The following is a 26,845-nucleotide window of genomic DNA, read 5'->3' on the forward strand; positions in this document are numbered from 1 at the left end:
AAAATATATATATATATATATATATATTTCGCAGAAAATTCAGTGCAACATAAAACAAACAAAAACTGGAATTTGCGCTATATGTCTGTTCAGACATAATTCGTCTTTTCATATTATAAGCTGCCCTTACATATAATTTACTTACAGTTCTGTAGCCTCAGGGGTGATGGTGGCTTGGCCTCAGGGGTGCTGACAAGCTTGGCCTCAGGGGTGTTGGCTGGCTTGGCCTCAGTGATGCTGGCAGGCTTAGCCTCAGGGGTGCTGGCAGGCTTGGCCTCAGGGGTGCTGGCAGGCTTGGCCTCAGGGGTGCTGTCTCGCTTGGCTGGGCAGAAAGAGTGTGGGAGACTGTGAGGCCTTTTTTCTCCAAGCTGCTCCGGAACAAATATATTTTTCATTACACCTCAGGTCAGACCACCAATCAGACCCCCAATGTTAATCAGACCTCAGCTAACAGCCCCAATAAGATCCCCAATGTTAATAAGACCCGAATAAGACCACAGATAACACCTCAGCTCAGACCCCAATATGAATGACCCCCAATCAGACCTCAGATAAGAGCCCCATGCCTCATAGCAGCCCCCAGTAGCCTTATAGAATCCCCCAGTAGCCTCTCCATTAGCCCCCAGTGCGTCTCACCAGCCCGCAGTGCCTCTCCATCAGCCCCCAGTGCCTCTCCATCAGCCCCTAGTGCCTCTCACCAGCGGCCCCAAGTCAATGCACCTCCATCAGCCCCCAGTGCCTCTTACTAGCCCCTTGTACCCTCTCCATCAGCCCCCAGTGTGCCCCCCTCCCCGGTATTAAAATCATTGGTAGGCAGTGGGCCTTGCTCCCCCTCCCCGGTATTAAAATCATTGGTGGGCAGTGCACCCTCCCCTGTATTAAAATCATTGGTGGGCAGTGCGCCCTCCTCCCTGGTATTAAAATCATTGGTGGGCAGTGCACCCTCCCCCCCCTTCCCTGTATTAAAATCATTGGTGGGCAGTGCATCCTCCCCGGTATTAAAATCATTGGTGGGCAGTGTACCCTCCCCCTCCCCTGTATTAAAATCATTGGTGGGCATTGCACCCTCCCCTGTATTAAAATAATTGGTGGGCAGTGTGCAGCCAGCCAGAACCACAGGGGCAACACGTGAGGTGCACGGTGGGCCAACGAGGGGCCAAATAATAACACAGTTCATCGGTTTACTCACGGCTAGCAGAAAGCCTCCCTGGGCTGGCAGCACAGTGTTGAGGAAGACAGCACGAAATCCTCCGGGGCACGCTCTGTGGTAGGGAGCACCAGCCTAGATGGAGGTCAAGGTGCCCTTGATGGCAGTGGTGTTTAGGGTGCTTGTGGCGGCTGGGTCCCTTGGTGTTATTTGTCTTGACGCCAGTACCGTTCTTACCAGATCTAATGCAGATCTATTAGCCTAAATAACATTTTAACTGAAAATAGAATGTGGGGGGACTAGCCCCCCTTATGTAATACCAAATATCCATAATATCTCTGTAATTATATGAGATCTAACATTGAAACCACTTGATCTTAGTGGATCTAATGCAGATCTATTAGCCTGAATGAAATTTTACCAGAAAATTGCATGGGGGCTCATTAATCACTTAATAAGTCTGTAATTATGTGAGATCCAACAAAACCACTAGCTGATCATACCGGATCTAACAAATATCTTCCAAAGTAGCTAATTGTTTGGTCAATTTTTTGATAAGGGGGGCTGATGACGGGCTAGCCCCCCCTGCAAATAACTGTTAATGTATGAAAATAAGAGGGGCACTCTCTACATGTGGGGTCCAGAGCCGATTGGTGGGGGTAGCCGCTGTTTTCTACTTCAAATAACTGTTAATATCTCTCCTTCTGTGTGAGATCTAACGCAAACAACAATTGATCTAACCTGATCTAACAAAGATCTAACCAACTGCATATGTTTTGTTAAAAAATTTTGATATGGGGGGGGGGGGGCTAACACGGCTGAGGTCCCATAATGGCGTGCAGCCAACCAATCCACAGATAGCCATCCCATGTGATGTCACAGCCTTGTAAAAACCTCATCTCGCGTGGTCTCCACAATTGTCCTGTGAGCTGAGCATAGGGGGAGAAGTGGCAAGCGATCATGCGCTAGAGACAGTGTTGCTGAAAATGATTAATAGAAGAATATTGGAGAGGGAGAGTGCAGGGAGAAAACAGGGAGAGTGCTGGGAGAATACAGGGAGAGTGCAGGGAAAGTGCAGGTAGAAAACAGGGAGAATACAGGGAGAGAGCAGTGAAAATTATTCTGCTTTAGTTTTATTTATTTATTCTTACAGTTACTTATTCCTACATCATCCGTAAACTAAGATATGTAATTCAATACCAATAAGATAAAAGCCTTTTATTATTCCAGTGCCAGCGTGCCAACCAATACCATCCAGTCTGCACCCCTTAGGGGGGCGTTAGGTCTTAATGATGACCATCCTTATCTTTTGCTGGCTTTACTTCTTTCAAATCATCCTTCATTCAAAGTCTCCATGTCCTAGAAAATTGCAAAAAAAGGGGGTTAGTCAGCACCTCCCAGTGCGCAGGTGCACGCTGCTGTCACCACCAGACATCTGAGAAGCTCTGACAGACGTTCTTCAGAACCTCCTCCTTGAGGTTCCTTTTGTTTTGCTTTCGTTTTCTCATCTCGTTAGCCTCTCTCAGCTGTCATGTAGTTGCACTGATTGCATCCCTTTAAATCCCTTCCCATACTTTGCGGTTTATACAACTTCCTGGAGTGTGTGCATACTGGATGCTACTACTGAGTCTTCTACAGATAAGTTTTGTTCATTCATTTGTGTTTTCCTGTTTGCTGGATCCCAGGTGACCCTGACTCCCTCTGTATCAATGTGTAGGGAGCCGGTGGTCGTGTCCCCTCACTATTATAGGGTGTTCAGGTGTTATACAGTCGAGGAACGAGGATATGCGATCATCTACCATTGAGATTTTTGCATAGACTGAGCAGTTAGGGAGAGAGCCAGGTCTGTTGCAGGGCTCTCCCTTTGGTTCCTTAGTTTTGGATCCAGTAAGTCGGATCTTCATTTTGTGTCTTCTAGTTTTCTGTACACCTTCCGTGACAGCTGCCATGGCAAAGACCTAGAGGAAAAAAGACAATGCAGCAGCACCCTGCAAATCAGATAAAGTACAATAATGCCATAGTCACAAAAATGATAGTGCTAATGCTACGCTTATTTATAAAGTGAGATGCTTGGCCAATGCATTTTGTACAAAACCATCTGAGCCCGTCTGCCGGACGTCAAGGCGATCTCTGTAAGACCGGTCCTAACACTAAATACTACCTGTTATGCGCCATAATGGCCGCCATAAAGTTCAGGAAGTGTTGGATGCACATGCATGCTTGGTCCACTCTGCCTTTTACAATTTTTGTTGCCATAATGGCTTCCATTACAAGGGATGCAGGTACCAACATGCATGCCGAGCCCACTCTATACCTTTCCTTGTGCCAGAAAGCTTCCAATGAATGTAGTGAGAGCAGGCTACAGCTTTATACTGAAACTAATTAAAATCAGCCTATGGGGCAGACAGGCTAATCAGGAGTGCACCACTCGCTGGAGTGCAACATCTCCAGCATTGTAAATCTGCAAATTTTATTTACAGCGCTGGAGATGTGACACTCCAGCGAGTCGTGCTCTCCTGATTAGCCTGTCTACCCCATTGGCTGATTTTAATTAGTTTCAGTATAAAGCTGTATCCTGCTCTCACTACATTCATTGGAAGCCGCCTGGCACAAGGAAAGGTATAGAGTGGGCTCGGCATGCATGTTGGTACCTGCATCCCTTGTAATGGAGGCCATTATGGCACCAAAAATGGTAAAAGGCAGAGTGGACCAAGCATGCATGTGGATCCAACACTTCCTGAACTTTATGGCGGCCATTATGGTGCATAACAGGTAGTATTTAGTGTTAGGACCCGTCTTACAGAGATCGCCTTGACGTCTGGCAGACGGGCTCAGATGGTTTTGTACAAAATGCATTTGCCAAGCATCTCACTTTATAAATAAGCGTAGCATTAGCACTATAATTTTTGTGACTATGGCATCGTTGTACTTTATCTGATTTGCAGGGTGCTGCTGCATTGTGTTTTTTTCTCCATGTCCTAGAAAAGTCAGCAAGATGCAGAGAGAGAGGAGGAGCTGGATGTTCCTGATGACATATTCTTATCCATAATAGATGATGTGGAAAAGGAGGAAAAGCAGATAGCAGAAGAAGGGCTCCCACCTGTGGGGCAGGAGAGCGCTGGGGTTGGAGAAGTGGGTATGCCAGAGCTGAATAATAATCAGTGTTTATTGTCAAATAACCTGCAGATTGGAGGCCACAACAGCAATAATATGCATGTTGTCCCCCCACCTAACCAGCCAAACCCCATGCCCCAAGCATGGCCACTCTGTGTGGCTGTCCCCTAAGGCAGAGTGGCCCGAATATACCTAATTTATAGTGATTTGTGACAAATTGATTCAGAACAAATTTCTTGGCGAAGTTCGATGAAGTTGCTAAATCGAATTTTTCAAAATTTCGTTCATCTCTAATAGATAGATTAGACACATGAGATGATAGATCGATAATAGATAAATAGCTTCAATCCTGTTTTTCCAGAATTCTGCTTACGTTCATCTCAGAAAAAAAGTCTTGCACAATGATCATAGATAAATGTTTCTGCTTTCTTGTTCTCATGATTTCTGGATTTACCGTCCCTTTAAATGCTAACTAGATACTATTCAAAGATGCTGATGAGAAATAACAGATGGCATGCAACAATGTCACTGATTTCATTAACATAAATATTTTAACAAACAATGAAAGGACTGGGCCCTTACATCTGACATTATGCATGCATGTCGATTATACAGTTTTGTTTTGAAAATTAAATAGCACTAAAAAGATTATAAAATGCCTTCGGGAAATTTACTGCGAGTACATGACACAAACAATGCTCCGCTAGCTCAACATGATGACTGTGACGGACTGAACCGTCACTGGGGCTGCTGGAGAAGCCTGAGGGCCAGCCTCCTTCCTACGGACTATGGACCCAGAACTATGGAGACCCCCTCAGACCTTTTGGGGTTACAAGAAACTATGAATCCGGATTTATGTGTACAATTTATATGCCACATATTTCCTATTGCCCATTAAAGGTGCATGGTGTGGATTCAGCAACACAAAAAGGGTTAACTCTGCACTGAGACTCCCACTGATTGTGTTAGTGATGGGATTAAGATAGCTATAAGAGCAGCCGACTCCTAGATGAGTAGATCACCCTATGATACACTCAGGAGATAATCTCATCACATGTGTCTCCTCGCCCCCTATTCATTCATTATGGAGGAGGTGAAAATGTCTGTTTGCATGTTGCTCATTGTTGATTGCGTCAAAGACAATGCCATTGTGTTTGTTAATTGCGTCACAGACAATGCCATTTTGTTTGTTCAATAGGGTTAGTTTTTGTGTTTAAACTGTAAAGCTGTAAAGGATTGGCTGCTATGTCATGTCCTCAGTTTCCAACCAGGTCCACGGGGGTGGTACCCTTGTTGGAAAATGTGTATATAAGTCAATGCTTGTGTGTTCAATAAAGAGTTCCTGTTTTAAATTCAACATAGAGCCTAGTCTCATGTGTATGGGGATTGCTATACGCTGTATACTCCCCTGGGTATAACTCCTAGCTCTTGTAAGAGCTGTTCCTGTTCCTTGTCCCTGTGGTGGTTACGGTGTAGAGCAGAGTGCTTGGAGTCCTCGGGAAGCACTAGGAGCATCCATCAACGGAGGTACGCAGTTGGGGTACAAGGCGTTCCGTTACAATGACATACTGGTTCTGTCTGTAACCATAGCCTTTTCCTTAAAGGGGTTTCTGGTTTAAGGCAGTAAAACACACAACAAAGCGGTTGTGTCTGTCATAAAGAATTGATCATTCCTGACCTAGCAGATCCCAAACTGTTGCTCTGGTTCTCCTTGCTGGGATCTGTTTATCCAGCTTATAGCAGTAGCATCATGTCAACAACGTATAACCACTGCAACCAATGACTGGCCTCAGTGGTGCACTTGAGAGGCTAGAGAATGGTTCCAGCTATCATGTTTTGTTTACACGACGTCACCGCTACAGCTGGATAAACAGATTTTTGGACCGCTATCGGCCAGGTAAGTAATGATCACTTCTTTATAGCAGGTGGATCCCCAGTGTTGTCCGGTTTCCTCCTGAAGTTTAAAAAACCCTTTAAGGAGGAGAAGGATGGGCCATCAACGAATGCATGGTGGAGCTCTCACTCCCAGGACCCCTAAAGGCACAGGCCCTAAAGCCTACGGATGCGCTAAAGCCTACGGAGTGTTTCTATGGGCTTCCGATCCGTGCTTCTGCTCTGGAAAAGATGGGACCTGCAGATCACGTTTCATGATTTAAGTCAATAGGTCCACGTCCACAGCACGGAGTTCACAAGGCCAGTGCCCGTGTATTGTGGACTGCATTTTGTGGTCCGCAATATGGACACCATGGCCATACGGTTATGTGAATGAGCTCTGAAAGGACCTCATTTGGAGTGATTTTTTTTATACCAGGTCTTAGATCAAAGGTACAATCTTATGTTTCACGGTGTATTATATGTCTCAGAAATTAGGATACAGCCTAATAAGAATACTGGTTACTCACCATTTGAGGTCCTAATGGGAAGACCCTTCCCCACCCCTTGGGGTCCAAAGGCCCCTGGCCCAAAGGGGATCTAAAAGTAGTACAGGCAGAATATGTGAGGAAACTTGTAGAAACTTTAGATCAAATTGAACGAGATGTTCCTCGTGCCTCTCCTTTCTCTCCACAGGAACCTACGCATCCTTTCCAACCAGGAGACGTGGTGATAGTCCAGCTCCTGGCAAAAGGACGAAAACAGACTGAGTTCCCGTTTGGACCACCCACCCTAGTGGTAGCAGTCACCAGAACAGCGATTCTCACAGAAGAGGCTCCAATCTGGATTCACGCTAGCAGAGTGAAAAGGGTCCCTGAGGCTTCTTCTCCGGTGACAGACAAAGATAAAGAAGGTAAAGCAGGTGTGAATTCCCTGAACAAAGAGGGGAACTCAGAAGAAGTTTCCCTGAAAATTGCCTTGCCACAGGCTGAAGATGATGACCTCACAATACTCTGGGAGATTTGTTTGTCTGCTGATAATTATTAATCTTTGTGTTTTCTTGCCAGTCTGGCTTATTACTACATGTATTTATCACCCAGAGGAGATGAGTTTCTTCTGCGGTGCACCAAATAATCAGTCAGTATATAAAAGAGCTCAGGAGCAAGAATCCTTTGCTCCCGTCCCCTTTTATTCTGAACAGAATAGTATAGTCAGGATGGCAAATGCCCTAAATGTTTGTTCATTGTGCCTTAAAGACTTACAGAGCCCACGGGATCTTATAAAGACATGTGCTATTGCTGTGCCTACACCCAATGAATCCCTGCTTGAAGTCTGGTCGATGGCTAACAATACACAATCTTTTATTCCTTTGTATGACTTCTGTGGGGAGTGTCAGAAATGAGGAAATAGCAGGGATAATAGTAGAATGATTTCTATTAACATGACTGCAGCAGAGACTTGTTTTACCTTTTCCCAGGATATGACTTTATATTGTGATAATAGAGACATAAAAAGTGGATTACCTAAGAATAGTGTATATGATTATATTGACGACACCTGTAAAAAGTATAGTAGACCTGCTAGCTCCCTGGATAATTCCATGAGTTGTAATAAGACCATTGTGACTCCCACTTTTATCTATAATATAATGCTCCCTAAGGGATGTTTTTTGTCTTGTGGTAACAGTACTTACAATTACATTCCTGCCAATGTTATTGGAGGTCCCTGTGCGTTATCCAGGCTGACTTTGGCTCTTCCCAGTCAACCCCCTATCAGGAGAGCTTACAGATCGGTTACCAAGACTTTATCAGAAGACTGTGACTCTACTTTACCCCTTCTCAGCCGTGCAGAATATACAAGTTTGGGCGCCTCTATATTAGAAGTGCCTGGACTGGCTATATATAATACTCGTACTATAGATTCTATTGCATGTGACTTAGCTAAATCTCTGAATCATACCTCTATCGCCTTATCAGACATACTATTAGATATACAAGGGGCAAGAGGAGCAGTGCTAGAAACTAGATTTGCTATAGATTATCTGTTACTTAAACATAATATAGGATTTCAAGATTTTAAAGGAATGTGTTGCTTTAATTTATCTGACCATTTAAAAAATCAGATAAGGATTCACTAATTAGTGTCATCACGAAAAGCACTGTTATTGCATGCAGTAGAACAGGGGTGCTTAACATGGGGAGGGGTACACTATCACCTCTGACTCCACTTAGAATGCTGCCCTAGATATTAAATAAATCACATGTAGAATCTGGCCCCATTTGGAACTCTCTGCCGGGGATAGTGTTAGGGGACCTTGTGAAAATCACCCATCAGAATGATTATTATATGTCCTTAGCTGGTGAAAATAGTGCCAGGTGGGATTTTTTACAAGCAAGGGACTTTGAGACTATATGTTCAAAGTTCAAAAAATCTATGCTTGTCCCCCTTGCGGACCCCACTTGGTTAGAAACGTATACTCTGCTTCCCAAAACACCCCCGAAATGCATCTCGCTTATCTACACGCAATTGTTGAGAGACAAGAATGATGGTGTACCCTCTTATGTTAGCGCCTGGGAGAAAGAGCTGAACTGCATATTGGATGATAGAGACAGGGGCTTTATTTTGACCCATTCACATTGGTTCTCTAAGTGTATCCTGACCCAAGAAAATTCCCTAAAAATCCTCACTAGATGGTACAGAACCCCTGAGCTATTATTCAAAATGGGCCTGACACTGAATGATCTATGTTGGAGATGTGGGGGGGATAAAGGATCTCTGTCACATATTTGGTGGTTCTGTCCGAGTCTGAAGGAGTTCTGGGAAGGTATTGAAAAGCTGATTTCCCAAATTTGCTCTATTAATCTGAAGCTCACCCCAGAGCTAGTCCTATTGTGGTTACCCCCTGCTGGCTTTAGACCGAACAGAATGAACCTACCCACACACAGGATAGCGGCTGCTAAGTTGTTAATACCTATAAAATGGAAAGATGAAGACCCACCGTCCCTTAAAATGTGGCATGAGAAAATGAGCGATATGTGCAGAATGGAAGAGTTAGTGGGGTGGACTTATAACACTAGAGATAAATATCTACAGGTCTGGGAACCATGGGTTAAATATGTTAGGAAGAGGGATACAGAGGAGACCATTAAGGGTAAATTGCTGGGAGAATGAGCCTTACCTGTAGATTCGCTCCAATCACTCTAAGTAAATGGGGTCTGGAGAGAGGATACAGGTGGACGCCTATTCAGATGCTGACCGTACCTCTCAAGTACGACTTCAAGTACTTCCGTTGAACCCAACTACTGGTTGTCTTGGAATGCATTGAAAAGCTTTAGGCGACAGGACTATTATGTTTTCTATGTTTTCTTTGTTTTTTGTATTTTGTCCTCATTTGTGTACTTTTGTTCACTTATATTTGTACCAAGCCGCTCTATGCATACACTTGTTGGTATCAGGATATCGAGATACGTTTGTGTGCCCTCACCTGCCTGTATTGTCGGGCTATTGCCCTAGAAGCCTAAATCATATCGAATTGTATTAATGTGATGATATACAATCGACATTTTGCACTGATGTAAGCTGGTGAGACTGTTATCACTGTATGTACATTATGTGCTTTTATGTGCTTTTATTATTCAATAAAAACAGATTTGGCTAATTTATCTGACCATTCCAGATCAATCCAGTCCCATATTCAAGCGTTGTAGTAAGCTGGAGGCACTCTCCTGGTCCCATGTACCATCTGCCAGTGAGGGCGACCCTTGTGGTCATAAATTGTGATACTATATGTTTATGTGATGTTAAGTTTACAGGGAGTGCAGAATTATTAGGCAAATGAGTATTTTGACCACATCATCCTCTTTATGCATGTTGTCTTACTCCAAGCTGTATAGGCTCGAAAGCCTACTACCAATTAGGCATATTAGGTGATGTGCATCTCTGTAATGAGAAGGGGTGTGGTGTAATGACATCAACACCCTATATCAGGTGTGCATAATTATTAGGCAACTTCCTTTCCTTTGGCAAAATGGGTCAAAAGAAGGACTTGACATGCTCAGAAAAGTCTATAGTGAGATATCTTGCAGAGGGATGCAGCACTCTTAAAATTGCAAAGCTTCTGAAGCGTGATCATCGAACAATCAAGCGTTTCATTCAAAATAGTCAACAGGGTCGCAAGAAGCGTGTGGAAAAACCAAGGCGCAAAATAACTGCCCATGAACTGAGAAAAGTCAAGCATGCAGCTGCCAAGATGCCACTTGCCACCAGTTTGGCCATATTTCAGAGCTGCAACATCACTGGAGTGCCCAAAAGCACAAGGTGTGCAATACTCAGAGACATGGCGAAGGTAAGAAAGGCTGAAAGACGACCACCACTGAACAAGACACCCAAGCTGAAACGTCAAGACTGGGCCAAGAAATATCTCAAGACTGATTTTTCTAAGGTTTTATGGACTGATGAAATGAGAGTGAGTCTTGATGGGCCAGATGGATGGGCCCGTGGCTGGATTGGTAAAGGGCAGAGAGCTCCAGTCCGACTCAGACGCCAGCAAGGTGGAGGTGGAGTACTGGTTTGGGCTGGTATCATCAAAGATGAGCTTGTGGGGCCTTTTCGGGTTGAGGATGGAGTCAAGCTCAACTCCCTGTCCTACTGCCAGTTTCTGGAAGACACCTTCTTCAAGAAGTGGTACAGGAAGAAGTCTGCATCCTTCAAGAAAAACATGATTTTCATGCAGGACAATGCTCCATCACACGCGTCCAAGTACTCCACAGCGTGGCTGGCAAGAAAGGGTATAAAAGAAGAAAATCTAATGACATGGCCTCCTTGTTCACCTGATCTGAACCCCATTGAGAACCTGTGGTCCATCATCAAATGTGAGATTGACAAGGAGGGAAAACAGTACACCTCTCTGAACAGTGTCTGGGAGGCTGTGGTTGCTGCTGCACGCAATGTTGATGGTGAACAGATCAAAACACTGACAGAATCCATGGATGGCAGGCTTTTGAGTGTCCTTGCAAAGAAAGGTGGCTATATTGGTCACTGATTTGTTTTTGTTTTGTTTTTGAATGTCAGAAATGTATATTTGTGAATGTTGAGATGTTATATTGGTTTCACTGGTTAAAATAAATAATTGAAATGGGTATATATTTGTTTTTTGTTAAGTTGCCTAATAATTATGCACAGTAATAGTCACCTGCACACACAGATATCCCCCTAAAATAGCTAAAACTAAAAACAAACTAAAAACTACTTCCAAAAATATTCAGCTTTGATATTAATGAGTTTTTTGGGTTCATTGAGAACATGGTTGTTGTTCAATAATAAAATTAATCCTCAAAAATACAACTTGCCTAATAATTCTGCACTCCCTGTATGTCTATGTGGTGTCTGTTATTATTGCAGCTATGGTTCTGGGTCCCTGTGTGTTTATGTGTGCTGTGTCCTTTTATGTTTGTGTGTGGACAGCCAGCACTTGTGTCCAGGGATCCAGTCAGTGTGTCTGTGGCAGGTAGAGGTGGAAGTCTTTCACTCTCCTGCCATATCCATAGTCTGTTTATGGTTACATCCCATTGCAGCTCAGCCAGTTTTAGATTCCTGTTTCTCCGCATCCAGGAGGAACAGGTGGTCTACCCAGCTCCTAGTTCAGGGATCGGCGGAGGGTGAGTAGGGATCCGAGGTTCCTGAGCATGGGCCCTCCTACCTTCAAGGTCGGCTCATGCAGCTAGGAGTTAGGGTTGGATTAGGGATGCGTTAGGAGGTGACCTGCTCCCTTATTCTGTTGTCCTGGCCGAGCAGCGACTAACATCTCATGGCATCACAATGCTGAGGGTTTTCCCCATCCTCAGCCATGACAGCTGGCTGCCGGATTTGAGTTGGTTAAGAACATTATTGATCAGTATTATAATTATAATTGCTTCCTTGATTGTCATATGTTGTTGTATCCAATGTATCCCTTCCCTCATACAGATGTTTTGTGTAATGTGTCCAAAACCCACAGACCCTGGACAATCATATGCTACTTACCTCGCTATGAGAGAAAAAAGATAAGTCATATTCATGACATAAGAGGGGATTGAAGGGTTAAATAAAATGATCTGTATGAAGAACAGGAGGTTGGGTGACATCATATCGAAGGGTGACTATATTTATATTATAACAAGAGCTGCCTGTCTGTATAAGGAACTGCTCCTGGTCAGCATTATTGTAATGAGAGCTGCAGCTATTTTTGTATGTATGCATGAATGTATATAAAGCCCTGTATGACAAGGAATAAATAGAACTGTTACTGACATCATACTGCCTTTGTCACTTACAAGTTCTCCAGGCCTGTCTTCGGGGACAAAGGAAGGAATCAAGGTGCATTAAGAAGGAAATACCCTTTCAAGCTCTTAGTCTGCGTTCACATCTGCCTTTAAACAGCCTGCTGGAGTTTACTGTATCCGGAATAGACGGATACCACTGCACACTGCCACAGCCCTATTCACTATAATAGGATCAGGCGAGGATCTTCCGGGTATCCGTCTGCTTTCCGGCATATATGCCGTCTTTCGGACGGGCAAAAAATGCTGCATGTACATAGTATTTTTGTCCAACCGAAAGCTGGCATATATGCTGAATGCAATGACTGGAAAACAGTGCCAGAGTTCACAATGTAGATGTTAACCCAGCCTTAATAAGGTCTTTTGTCAGATACAGTGAAGGGGCCACAGATCTCCAGCTACCCCTTTATTCTGCTGATGAGTGGGATTCCAGGGCAGGACCTCCACCCAGATTACTCATTGACTGGCTATACTAAGAATAGACAGTGTAAAATCCCATAAAAATTCTTGTCTTGACACAAATAATCCTTTTTTTAAAACTCCGGCAAAAATATGACATTTAGGGGAGGTTATAGTGGGCCACACAGTTCACCTGCAGTAGTTGAAATAGTGGAAATATACTATTATGTAGTCTTTAATCTCCACAGGCTAACAAAGAAATACTATGACCTTTATATGCCCTATAATATATAAAGGGGTTACCTTATTTTCACAATCCCTTTAAAGGGGTTTTTCCATGACAACATCTTATCCCCTATCTGCAGGATAGAGGATAAGTGTCTGATTAATGGAGGTCTGACTACTGGGGCCCCCTGCTGATCATCAGAATCAGGGGCCCATGCTTCCCCATCTGAATGGAGGGGCAGTCACTCATGAGCGCTGCTGCTTCATTCAGCTTTATGGGGCTGCCGGAGATAACCAAGCGCTTGTACTCAGGTGTCTCCAGCAGTCCCATAGAGTTGAATAAACTAGCGGACAAGCACGTGGCGCGGGGGCCCCAGTGGTCAGACCACCAGCTGATCAGACATGTGGATAGGGAATAAATTGTATTCACGGTGCAACCCCCAAATATACAGTATAAACGGGATACAGCGTTGTTAGCCTCAGCATATGTAGGCCTTATTTTCCTGCATTTTTCTGTCTGCCATGAGTACATTTTCTGAACCCTGGCAATTACTTGCAACAAGCATTTGGTTCATGAAATTGTTTTACCAAGTACCTTGTAATATCAGCCACGTCAGCTGGGTTTGTTCACATCAGCGTTCAAAATCCGGCAGGTTGTTTTGGCAGCGGAACAGCCTGCCGAAGTTCATCGTATCCAGTAGTATTGAGCCAAGCATTCGAAGCGGAATTCGGTCTGAAGTTTAGGAAAACTTTGATTCCCAACAAAGCCGTGTGCTTCATGGTAACGAATGGTGGCTGCAGGTGTTACAAAGGAACACGAGGTCACCCATAATGCCGTGAAGCCCGCCAATCTGCAGATAGCCAGCCCCTGTGATGTTACAGTCCTATAGAACCCTGATCCCGCGCAGTCGCCACCATTTCACTGAGCATAGGGAGATATGTGGCAAGGCCTCATGCGCTAGTGACATATCAATAGGCTATGTCATAAATGTCTGACAGTTAGAGGTTCCACCTCTGCGACTTGCTCCAATATCCAGAAGGGGCCCCCGTCATTAATAGTGAACATGCTGTGCATTCACAACCTTCTCTCCATTCACTTCTAGGGGACTTCTGAAAATAGCCAAGCATCACACTCGGCTATTATAGTAAATCTCACAGCAGCAAATGTAGAAAGCAGTGCATGTGAGGTGCGCTCTCCATTCAAGGGGCAACGTTATTCTTGAGACAGGAGCAAGTCTCTACCTGTCAGATATTTATGTTATATTTCATCAATGAGCCATAAATGTCCAGGTGGGTATACCTCTTTAACAGGGGCGTAGCTAGAAATGACTGGGCCCCATAGCAAAAAAATGTTCTGGGCCCCCCCTCCCAGATCTCCCACCCTCACATACCTCTTGGACCTCGCCGCCACATCCGCAGCTCCTCATGCACTTGCGACGGTTACGCGTAGGACTGAGCACAGTCAGTTGGTCACTGGCAACGCATTTGTGCCAGTGTAGGAAATGTATGAATCTAAATGTCTGTGTATTAAAGAAGATTGTTAAATTGTACAGGGGTCTGTAACACAAGAAGGTGAAAGAACATATTGTGGGGTGTGTATGTGTATTTGACAGAGGGTAGGGATATGTATCTTGTGTAGTTTGGGTATTAGGGAGAGTAAGGGGTATATATCTAGTGCTGATACACGTGTAGTTGAAGAGCCGCTCTGACATAATTCGTCTCTTTCATATTATAAGCTCCCCTTATATATAATTTACTTACAGTTCTGAAGACTCAGGGGTGCTGACAGGCTTGGCCTCAGGGGTTCTGGCTGGTTTGGCCGGGCAGAAGGAGTGTGGGAGACTGTGAGGCTTTTTTCTCCAAGCTGCTCCGGAAAAAAAAAAAAGTTTTATTACACCTCAGGTCAAACCACCAATCAGACCCCCAATGTTAATCAGACCTCAGCTAACAGCCCCAATAAGATCCCCAATGTTAATAAGACACCATCAGCCCCCAGTGCCTCTCCATCCGCTCCCAGTGCCTCTCACCAGCTCCCAGTGCCTCTCACCAGCCCCCAGTGCCTCTCCATCAACCCCCAGTGCCTCTCCACCAGCCCACAGTGCCTCTCACCAGCCCCCAGTGCCTCTCACCAGCTCCCAGTCCCTCTCACCAGCCCCCAGTGCCTCTCCATGAGCCCCCAGTGCCTCTCCATCAGCCCCAGAGCCTCTCACCAGCCCCCAGTGCCTCTCCATCAGCTCCAGTGCCTCTCCATCAGCCCCCAGTGCCTCTCACCAGCCCCCAGTGCCTCTCACCAGCTCCCAGTCCCTCTCACCAACCCCCAGTGCCTCTCTATCAGCCCCCCAGTGCCTCTCACCAGCCCCCAGTACCCTCTCCATCAGCCCCCAGTGCCTCTCCACCAGCCCCCAGTGCCTCTCACCAGCCCCCTTGTGCCTCTCACCAGCTCCTAGTCCCTCTCACCAGCCCCCAGTGCCTCTCCATCAGCCCCCAGTGCCTCTCTATCAGCCCCCAGAGCCCCTCACCAGCCCCCAGTGCCTCTCCGTCAGCCCCAGTGCCTCTCCATCAGACCCCAGTGCCTCTCCATCAGCCCCCAGTGCCTCTCACCAGCTCCCAGTCCCTCTGACCAACCCCCAGTGCCTCTCCATCAGCCCCCAGAGCCTCTCTATCAGCCCCAGTGCCTCTCCATCAGCCCCCAGTGCCTCTCTATCAGCCCCCAGAGCCTCTCACCAGCCCCCAGTGCCTTTCCATCAGCCCCAGTGCCTCTCCTTCAGCCCCAGTGCCTCTCCATCAGCCCCCAGTGCCTCTCACCAGCTCCCAGTCCCTCTCATCAACCCCCAGTGCCTCTCCATCAGCCCCCAGTGCCTCTCACCAGCCCCCAGTACCCTCTCCATCAGTCCCCAGTGCCTCTCACCAGCCCCCAGTGCGCCCTCCCCAGTATTAAAATTATTGGTGGGCAGTGCACCCTCCCCCCCTCGGTATTAAAATCATTGGTGGGCAGTGCGTCCCCCCTGTATTAAAATCATTGGTGGGCAGTGCGCACTCCCCCCCCCCCCCCTGTATTAAAATCATTGGTGGGCAGTGCGCCCCCGATCATTGGTGGCAGCGGCAGCTCTGATTGGTTACCATGGCAGCCAGGACGCTACTGAAGTCCTGTCTGCCATGGTCAGTTACTCTGCAGCATACTTACATGCGCTGTGGCCGCCCAGCGCTCCTTCTTCTTGTAACTCACAGGTCTGTGCGGCACATTGCTTATACTTATAGCAATGAGCTGCTCAGCCGGCAGCCCGGGCCCCCAGTGGCGTAGGGCCCCATAGCCATTGCTATGGCTGCTATGGAGATCCCTATGCCACTGCAACTGACCATGGTCCTTGAAAATCCACGTATGTGTGAATGCGGCCTAACTCCAAGTCAATAACACTTCTGTGCAGGGGCTTACATAGAAATCATGGGGCCCCATAGCAAAACTCAGAATTGGGCCCCCCCCCAAAAAAAATAGTACAATTATTACAGTTGATTGTTGTTGCGGCGTGTTGCAGTGATATTGATGAATAAAATTTGAATAAACTCTCATGCACACGACCGTATGTATTTTGCGGTCTGCAAAATGCGAATCCGCAAAAAATATGGATGATGTCCATGTAACATTCGTGTTTTTTTGGGGGGGAACCTTTGTAACAATGCCTATGCTTGTCCACAAAACAGTGCGGGACTATGGAACAGACATTAGACATATGGATTCAGAGAGCACACGGTGTGCAGTCTGCATTTTTTGCAGACCCATTGAAATGAGTGGGTCAGCATTCTATCCACAAAAAAAAGGAATGGACACGGAAATAAAATACATTTGTGTGCATGAGCCCTAATTGAGAAAAAATTATTTTGTGGATATTTTAGCTTTTCTTTTTAACCATTTTTTTTTAATTGTATGTGTATTATATATTATGTTTGCATCGTAAGTGTTAAAATGGTGTAATTGGCTCTAGTTCCAGTCCTGACAGTTAAGTAGTTAGAGGAGGAGAAGCAAGTTCATGGAGGAGAGAAACAGGCATCGTCAACCATGTAGCAAATATAATATCCAGTACCAGAGTGCTAGAGTTGGAACTTAAAGTAAATCTTTAGTTTGCCTGTAGAGTATCGGCATTAGAAGAATCCCTCCATTGACAACTGCCACTACCTGATAATAGGATTACCAGTGAACTTATTATTACTGATGCTACACAAAAAGCTTTCCATTGATGAACTGTGCCAACTGTCCAGAGACTATTGATTTGCAGTAAATGTTCAACTGATTTACAACAAAGGACTCCTTATTCTTACTACTGCTACTCTCAGTGGCGTAACTAGAGTTCTATGGGCCCCAGGGCAAACTTTAAATTGGGGCCCCCCCGCCAAGACTCCACCCCCGCCAAGACTCCACCCCTGCCAAGACTCCACCCCCGCCAAGACTCCACCCCCGCCAAGACTCCACCCCCGCCAAGACTCCACCCCCGCCAAGACTCCACCCCCTCCCGGTTTGAAAGTGTTGTAGTTGAATATTAAATAGAAGGAGATAGGGGTTTTAATTTTTTTTTTTTAATGTTACCATATAAAATATAGAAAAAAATGTTAAAAGCGTTCCAGAACAAAGATTCTCCACATAAGGCATAAAGCTTCTTGACCCATATCTTGGTAAATCACCTACAATTAAAAAATATAATAATCACAGAATATTGGCTGTCAGTTTGGTGCCTAATTAGATAAGAATTTCAAATATAATAAATTTTTTTACTTACTGAAATTTGATTGTGAATAAGTACGAGTTGTGCTTCTTAACAAGAACAGAAATCCAAATAAAACATCAAAATTAACCAGCCAGGTCCAACGAGGAGGCATCAAGTAGAAAGGAACCAATTTGTTCTCACTGTAAGAAAGGAGATGGTAGCATTTATTAAGTGACATAATTAGATATGTTAAATATAAAATTATATACATTTTTTTACTTACCAAAATTTGAATGTGAAAAGGAACGAGTCATGCTTCTTAACCAGAACAGAAATCCAAATGAAACATCAAAATTAACCAGCCAGGTCCAACGAGGAGGCATCAAGTAGAAAGGAACCAATTTGTTCTCACTGTAGGAAAGGAGATGGTAGCATTTATTAAGTTGCATAATTAGATATGTTAAATATAAAATTATATAAATTTTTTACTTACCAAAATTTGATTGTGAATAAGCACGAGTTGTGCTTCTTAACCAGAACAGAAATCCAAATGAAACATCAAAATTAACCAGCCAGGTCCAACGAGGAGGCATCAAGTAGAAAGGAACCAATTTGTTCTCACTGTAGGAAAGGAGATGGTAGCATTTATTAAGTTGCATAATTAGATATGTTAAATATAAAATTATATAAATTTTTTACTTACCAAAATTTGATTGTGAATAAGCACGAGTTGTGCTTCTCAACCAGAACAGAAATCCAAATGAAACATCAAAATTAACCAGCCAGGTCCAACGAGGAGGCATCAAGTAGAAAGGAACCAATTTGTTCTCACTGTAGGAAAGGAGATGGTAGCATTTATTAAGTTGCATAATTAGATATGTTAAATATAAAATTATATAAATTTTTTACTTACCAAAATTTGATTGTGAATAAGCACGAGTTGTGCTTCTCAACCAGAACAGAAATCCAAATGAAACATCAAAATTAACCAGCCAGGTCCAACGAGGAGGCATCAAGTAGAAAGGAACCAATTTGTTCTCACTGTAGGAAAGGAGATGGTAGCATTTAGTAATTATGTTAAGTATTTTTGATGTTGGTAACATCTGCCTTCTTTTTGATATTAAGCTTTTGTTGTGCAGAAACCATTGCTGTATTCAAATAGTTCAAAGGCGGTCGTTGTGTTTTAGAGTCTAACAACATCAGAATTGTTTATTAATCTGCATCATTGTTACCAAAAAGAAGGCAGCTAAAATAGAACCAAACTAGTTAACTGTTTAGTACAACCAAAGTTGAATAAATTGAACTGGGTTAGTATGAACTTTGATAATATAACTCCCTGTACCCAACAAACTGCTCACTTACGCAAAATACATATTACTAGAAGTTGCGCCGTCTCGCTTTAGACTCAGCAAATTTGTCAACAATAGCTGGAATGTCCAGTTTTCTTGCTCTTTCATTCTCAATGCTTAGAAGGGCAAGGCCAGAAAGCCGTTGTTGTGACATGCTGTTTCTCAAGTAATTTTTAATCAGAGATAATTTGGAAAATGATCTTTCTGCAGATGCCACCGTCACTGGTAATGTGAGGAAAAGTATTAAAGCTGTACATACATCCGGTAGGGTAGATGACAAAGCAGCATTGTCAATTATAAGCAGGTGTGCCAAATCTTTAACTGTGTGGAGCTCAGAGATCTCATTTTGCAGTGCGCTCCGAAAACTAACCAATTGCCCTGCGAAATCGGAAGATATGTCATCTTGGTAATAATGCTGAAATTGCAGTGCAGCTTGAAACAAGTTATCCTCTGATTCAGTCGCCAGCACACGTGGCTGAATGATCCGAAATCTTTCAACTACAGTGTTCATGCTACCAAATCTGCTTGATAACTGGGATGTTATTACATCTAAAGTAGCATAAAAAATAGTAGTTTTAAATCTCTTCTCTGGGTCTTGCAGTCTTTCGTCCAAACATAGCTCCCCACTATGGCGCTTTACTTTGGGCACTCTTTTAATTACAAACATTGCAGGAATTCCCCACTTCTCAGCAAGTTTGATAGCTGTTGTTTTAGCATCTTCAAATTGCTTCCTGTAGCTGCTAAGAGCTTCAATGGCATTATGAATTAAATGGGCTGCATTGCACAGATCCATATGTTCTGACTGCAGAACCTTTGATATTGCATTTATATGCTCCAGAACTTTACTCTGTAGAACAAGTAGGAAGACAAACTCAAAAGATTCAATTTTATTCCTAAGGACCCTGGCCTCTTCCCTCTCTTTACTTTTGGTCGAAGTCAATATTAATTTAGACAGTGCTTTAAGGACATCAACAAACCGAAAGCGTAGGGCAAGCAGCGAGTCATAACGGGATGACCATCGTGTTGGGCACAGTCTTTTTAGGGTCACAGAGGATTCAGTGGTTAGTGACTGAAGAACAGACCATCGGGTGATACTTTCTCCAAAAAAAACATACAAACTCTGTATCACCTCAAAAAATCTTGACACCTCAGGTACGTGGCTCACGGCATCTTGTAGAACTAAATTAAGGTTGTGGGCTGCACAGTGAATGTACAAGGCATTTCTTTCTTTCTTTTGAATGCGAGTTTGAACACCCGAGTATACTCCACTCATGGTGGCAGCACCATCATAACCCTGCCCCCGACATTTTGATAGCTGTAAACCTCTACTTTCTATACATTTTATAATGTCATTTTCAAGTCCTGCAGCACTAGGGTCTTCTACGACATGAAAACCTAAAAATGCTTCTTGTATAGCTATAGCAGTTGCCCTTTGGGTTTTGTCTCTGCTTACAGTCACATATCGGAATATTTGACTTAATTGGTCAACTTTAGAAACATCTTGTGTTGTGTCCATAATTATTGAATAAAAATTGGAGGCTTTAATTTCACTCACAATGCCTTCTTCTACTTTTTTTGAAAGGATATCTATTATTTCATTTTGTATTTTGGGGCTTAGGTATTTAGCTGTCCCCTGCGGTAACTGGAGTAGCTCCTTCAAAACATGGTCATATTCTGCGAGCAGCTCTACAATAGAGAGAAAGTTGCCATTATTACTCTCGCCTATTTTTTCGACATGACCACGGAAAGCTAGATTAGACATTGCCATGGTTAAGGTCACATTGGTTATTCGATGAAGGACTTGTCGCCAAAAGTTTTTCTCTTTTAAAATTTGTCTTTCAGTCTCTGCATCTATGTTTTTTTTTTTTCTCCTCCATTGATCATACACAATACAAGCGTCCATGTGAGCTTGGGAAGCTTCATGAATCTGTATTTTTGCTGAGAGCCTTTGCCATTTTTTTATTCCTTTAGCCCATGCAGGTTCAAAGCCTAATCTTTTACGATCACCAAATAACCAGCATGGCTCGCAATAAGCAACGTTTAGCTTTGGAGAGTAGTATAACCACATGACAGGAATCTTATGGCCTGCTTTTGTAATTCTGTCATAGTACTTCTCAGAGAAACACCTGTTATCGTTATCTCTGGGAAATGGCCCGTTAGGTCTGCAGGGGCCATTAGAAAGAATAAATTTTTTTATGTTGGGGTCTTTTATTGTAATGGGAAAATGTCCCCTATCTGTAACATACTTTTCTCCAAGTAAAGTACGTTCTATACAGACAGTGCCAGCATCTTCACTTTCTAAACTTTCTTGTACTTCAGATATACTGGCACTTGTATGCGGCTCCACTTCTTCAATGCTAGGACTGAAGCTACATGTTTCACTGTGGATACTATCCTCCTCCATCAACGATTGAGAGCTTTCAATAACTGTACTAGTAGAAGGTCTCTCACTTATGTCCTCACACTGACCAGTTATGGTCTCAGTAGTTGCAGAACCACCAGAAGCACCAGCAGCCTGTGAAAAATAGCTGCTTATTTTTGGGAGTTTCTGAGTTTTTTTCTCATCTTCCCTTTTTCTTTTGCGTTTTTGTGAGCCACTCATATGATGGTAAGACGACATTATGGTGGATTAGGTTAGTTGCTGCGACACAAATTTATTTAATCTGCAAATTAAATATGAAAATTGCCTGAGTTTTAAAGACTTTGAGATTGAAAAAACGGCAACAATGGCATAAAACAGTTCTTTTCCAACTGAAATACAGAACTCACTAGTGAGGCACACCCCAATTGTTGGGGAGACACTACTCCATTATTGGTACAGAAGAACGAAAAGGACAGATTTGTTACAAACCTGAGCCGAACTGAGCCTACAGACCCGTCACATGCCGGAGACCTAAGCGCACCTTTGTGACATCAGGCATAAAGAAAACAGGCGAAATGGATCAAGGGCCAGGGAATTTTAATACAAGGTAACAGACGTACAAGACAATAACAGGAGTGCCTCAGTTACTGTTACAGATCAGCGGGTGTGGACCCACTGCGCCACTGACTGGCTATACTCTGGAGGGGCGTGACTAAGCAACTACCTGGTCTTCACTAGAGCCTCTGATGGTGAGGATAGGCTTGGCTGCAGGTAGTTGCCAGGTGCCACTCCAGAGCAGTCCCCGAGTCAGTGGCAGCATTCATACAGTATAACGTGTCTCCTTGTGGCCTCAAGTGTCAAAATACCCATTTCTTTTAAATGGGTATTTTTCATGATATACAGTGGGTACGGATAATATTCAGACCCCTTAAAATTTTCACTCTGTTATATTGCAGCCATTTGCTAAAATCATTTAAGTTCATTTTTTTTCCTCATTAATGTACACACAGCGCCCCATATTGTACACACAGCGCCCCATATTGTAGACACAGCACCCCATATTGTAGACACAGCACCCCATATTGACAGAAAAACACAGAATTGTTGACATTTTTGCAGATTGATTAAAAAAGAAAAACTGAAATATCACATGGTCCTAAGTATTCAGACCTTTTGCTCAGTATTTAGTAGAAGCACCTTTTGATCTAATACAGCCATGAGTCTTTTTGGGAAAGAAGCAACAAGTTTTTCACCCCTGGATTTTGGGATCCTCTGCCATTCCTCCTGGCAGATCCTCTCCAGTTCTGTCAGGTTGGATGGTAAACGTTGGTGGACAGCCATTTTTAGGTCTCTCCAGAGATGCTCAATTGGGTTTAAGTCAGGGCTCTGGCCGGGCCATTCCAGAACAGTCATGGAGTTGTTGTGAAGCCACTCCTTCGTTATTTTAGCTGTGTGCTTAGGGTCATTGTCTTGTGGGAAGGTAAACCTTCGGCCCAGTCTGAGGTCCTGAGCACTCTGGAGAAGGTTTTCCTCCAGGATATCCCTGTACTTGACTGCATTCATCTTTACCTTGATTGCAACCAGTCGTCCTGTCCCTGCAGCTGAACCCCCCCCCCCCCCCCCCCCCCACAGCATGATGCTGCCACCACCATGCTTCACTGTTGGGACTGTATTAGACAGGTGATGAGCAGTGCCTGGTTCTCTCCACACATACCGCTTAGAATTAAGGCCAAAAAGTTCTTGGTCTCATCAGACCAGAGAATCTTATTTCTCACCATCTTGGAGTCCTTCAGGTGTTTTTAGCAAACTCCATGCGGGCTTTCATGTGTCTTGCACTGAGGAGAGGCTTCAGTCGGGCCACTCTGCCATAAAGCCCCAACTGGTGGAGGGCTGCAGTGATGGTTGACTTTCTACAACTTTCTCCCATCTCCCGACTGCATCTCTGGAGCTCAGCCACAGTGATCTTTGGCTTCTTCTTTACCTCTCTCACCAAGGCTCTTCTCCCCCGATAGCTCAGTTTGGCCGGACAGTTCTAGGAAGGGTTCTGGTCGTCCCAAACGTCTTCCATTTAAGGATTATGGAGGCCACTGTGCTCTTAAGAACTTTAAGTGCAGCAGAAATCTTTTTGTAACCTTGGCCAGATCTGTGCCTTGCCACAATTCTGTCTCTGAGCTCTTCAGGCAGTTCCTTTGAGCTCATGATTCTCATTTGCTCTGACATGCAGTGTGAGCTGTAGGGTCTTATATAGACAGGTGTGTGGCTTTCCTAATCAAGTCCAAACAGTATAATCAAACACAGCTGGACTCAAATGAAGGCGTAGAACCATCTCAAGGATGATCTGAAGAAAGGGACCGCACCTGAGTTACATATATGAGTGTCACAGCAAAGGGTCTGAATACTTAGGACCATGTGATATTTCAGTTTTTCTTTTTTAATAAATCTGCAAATATGTCAACAATTTTGTATTTTTCTGTCAATATGGGGGGGGGGGGTGCTGTGTGTACATTAATGAGGAAAAAAATGAACTTAAATGATTTTAGCAAATGGCTGCAATATAACAAAAAGTCAAAAATTTAAGGGGGTCTGAATACTTCCGTACCCACTGTACATCATTATTGCTATGAACTTCTTAATAAAGTTATCGTGGGAATACCCTAGTTTAGAGCACTGCTAGGCGACTCACTACAGGACAGGAACAGGACAAATATACAGAACCAGGAGGCACCACACCGAGGTGTAGATGGCAGGACCCCTAGGGTCAGCAGCAGGGGGCTATGCATAGCAAGGCAAAACATAGGCGGACTGACAGAGCAGAAGGGTGAACCACCCAGCAAGACATAAGACAGGCCGACCTCAGAAAAGACCGGATGTAGGATGAAATACCTTAGGTGCCTAACAAGCGCACCTGAATGGATACAACCAGGAACAGAAAAGGGAGATTAACCGTATCAGGCCAGGAGTAACAAACCCCAGGATACAAAGCAAAAGCACCGGACGTTGCCCATGGCAGCCAACACGGAAACAAACCGAAAACATGAACAGGTAGAGAAAAACCATACACAAGCTGTTCACAATGGATACCGCATCCAGTGCGCAGCCTCAAACAGCCTGCCTACGTGGCAACCCAATCACAGTGAAGCACACAGTGACAGGACCGTCACGACCCCATAAACTATAAAGCATTCCGTTAGGTTTCCTACATGAAGGACTTTTGTCTCAGCTTAAAAAAACCTTAGGGGAAACCTAACACCCGTAGGCTCTGTTCGGCTCAGTTAAGTTTAAAAAAAAAAAAAAAATCAGTTGCAGGTTTTTTGTGTATCCATGGACTACCTCCAGTGATACCAATTTTTTTTTTCCAGACATTATTAACGTCCACTGATGAGCCATCCATCTGCCCCACCCCCACCCTGATTGCAGACAATGGCAATAATAATGTCTGAATTCAGGGGGTGGGGCGGATGGATGGATGATCAGTGGGTGGTAATAATAATGTCTGAAATCAGGATGCGGGTGGGGCGGATCATGGATGGATCATGAGTGAACAGCAATAATTTATTACCATCCACTGATGATCCATCCATCGGCCCCACCCCGGCCCTGATTTCAGACATTACTACCGTCCGTCCACTGATGATCCATCCATCGGCCCCACTCCGGCCCTGATTTGAGACAATAATAATGTCTGAATTCAGGGGGTGGGGCGGATGGATGGATGATCTGTGGGCGGTAATAATAATGTCTGAAATCAGGATGCGGGTGGGGCGGATCATGGATGGATCATGAGTGAACAGCAATAATTTATTACCATCCACTGATGATCCATCCATCGGCCCCACCCCGGCCCTGATTTCAGACATTACTACCGTCCGGCCACTGATGATCCATCCATGGGGCGGATGGATGATCAGTGGACGGTAATGATGTCTGAAATCAGGGTGTGGGTGGGACGGATGGATAGATGGATGATCAGTGGGCGCCTGGGCGGTAATAATAATGTCTGAAATCAGGATGCGGGTGGGGCGGATCATGGATGGATCATGAGTGAACAGCACTAATTTATTACCGCCCACTGATGATCCATCCATCGGCCCCACTCCGGCCCTGACTTCAGACATTACTACCGTCCATCCACTGATGATCCATCCATCGGCTCCACCCCGGCCCTGATTTCAGACAATAATAATGTCTGAATTCAGGGGGTGGGGCGGATGGATGGATGATCAGTGGACGGTAATGATGTCTGAAATCAGGGCGTGGGTGGGGCGGATGGATGGATGATCAGTGGGTGGTAATAATGTCTAAAATCAGGATGCGGGTGGGGCGGATCATGGATGGATCATGAGTGAACAGCAATAATTTATTACCGTCCACTGATGATCCATCCATCGGCCCCACTCCAGCCCTGATTTCAGACGATAATAATGTCTGAATTCAGGGGGTGTGGCGGATGGATGGATGATCAGGGGACAACATGGATGAATCATTGCATTACTAATACTACCTACCAGTCTATAGACCAGTCCAGCAGGCAGTGAGGCAGGAGAAGATGGTCCTGGAGTGCAGTACTTCTGCTGCAATGCCCAGCGCTCGCCCTTGGTGTCTGTCTGTCGGTCGGTTGGTCGGTCCTCTTCTTTCTTCCTCGGAGAATCGCGCCCTGAGCCCTCTAATCTGTGCTGGCACAGGCACACACTGCTGGGGGGCGGGGCTCTGCCTCTTTTAAATCTGCTCTGGCGGGCTTTTGCTGTGCCTGTGCGCCTAGAGTCTACTCTCCTGAGTCCTGACGTCAGAGACTCTCATCTCGCGTGAGCGGAGGGACGGGTCACGCGGCCGTGGTCATGTGGGTGTATTGTGGGCGTATTGTGGGCATGTGTAGCTTGAGGGAGGGCCCGGCGGAGGAGCGGCAGCAGCTGAGTGAGGGAGGACGGTGCACACAGGCAGCGCAGGTGAATCAAGCACAGATCAGTTTCGCAGGGCCCGCCTGCCGCCGCAAGCACTTGCTGGCCTGCAGCGGGCCCCCCTCCCGCCGGGCCCGGTCGCAGTCGCACTCTCTGCGACCGCGATCGTTACGCCCCTGCGGCCTTTAATATGTTTAAAGGTCATTGTCTTATATAATAAAGATCATCTGGCCTATCTCCTGCTGTCATTCTGGAAAACTATCTGTCATGTTTTCCCTGGTCAGTCTGGCTATTGAAAGAAATATGTTGCTCTTCAATATTTAAAGAGCTGACCTTCTCGTGATTTTGATTGATGAGTCATTACATTGCAGTAGTCATATAGATCTTCCCCAGGTCCAAGCTGATGTGGAACCTTCCCCTTTACAAGCCTCACAGCAGAATCTGCTTTTGGCTGTTGTTAAATGGTCT

General features: G+C 44.7%; 1 long non-coding RNA gene across 1 annotated transcript; it reads right to left on the reverse strand.

Moving 5' to 3' along the window:
- Positions 1-17,616: 17,616 nt before the first annotated feature.
- Positions 17,617-26,117, reverse strand: LOC122945711. Its single transcript, XR_006391138.1, has 7 exons — positions 25,988-26,117; positions 18,685-18,812; positions 18,475-18,602; positions 18,265-18,392; positions 18,055-18,182; positions 17,844-17,971; positions 17,617-17,748 (listed from the first exon to the last, which is right to left on the reverse strand). It is a non-coding gene; the product is annotated as an uncharacterized LOC122945711 (long non-coding RNA).
- Between the last annotated feature and the right edge of the window lie 728 nt (positions 26,118-26,845).

The sequence above is a fragment of the Bufo gargarizans genome, chromosome 8 (assembly GCF_014858855.1).
Source record: "Bufo gargarizans isolate SCDJY-AF-19 chromosome 8, ASM1485885v1, whole genome shotgun sequence".
Taxonomy (NCBI): Eukaryota; Metazoa; Chordata; class Amphibia; order Anura; family Bufonidae; genus Bufo; species Bufo gargarizans.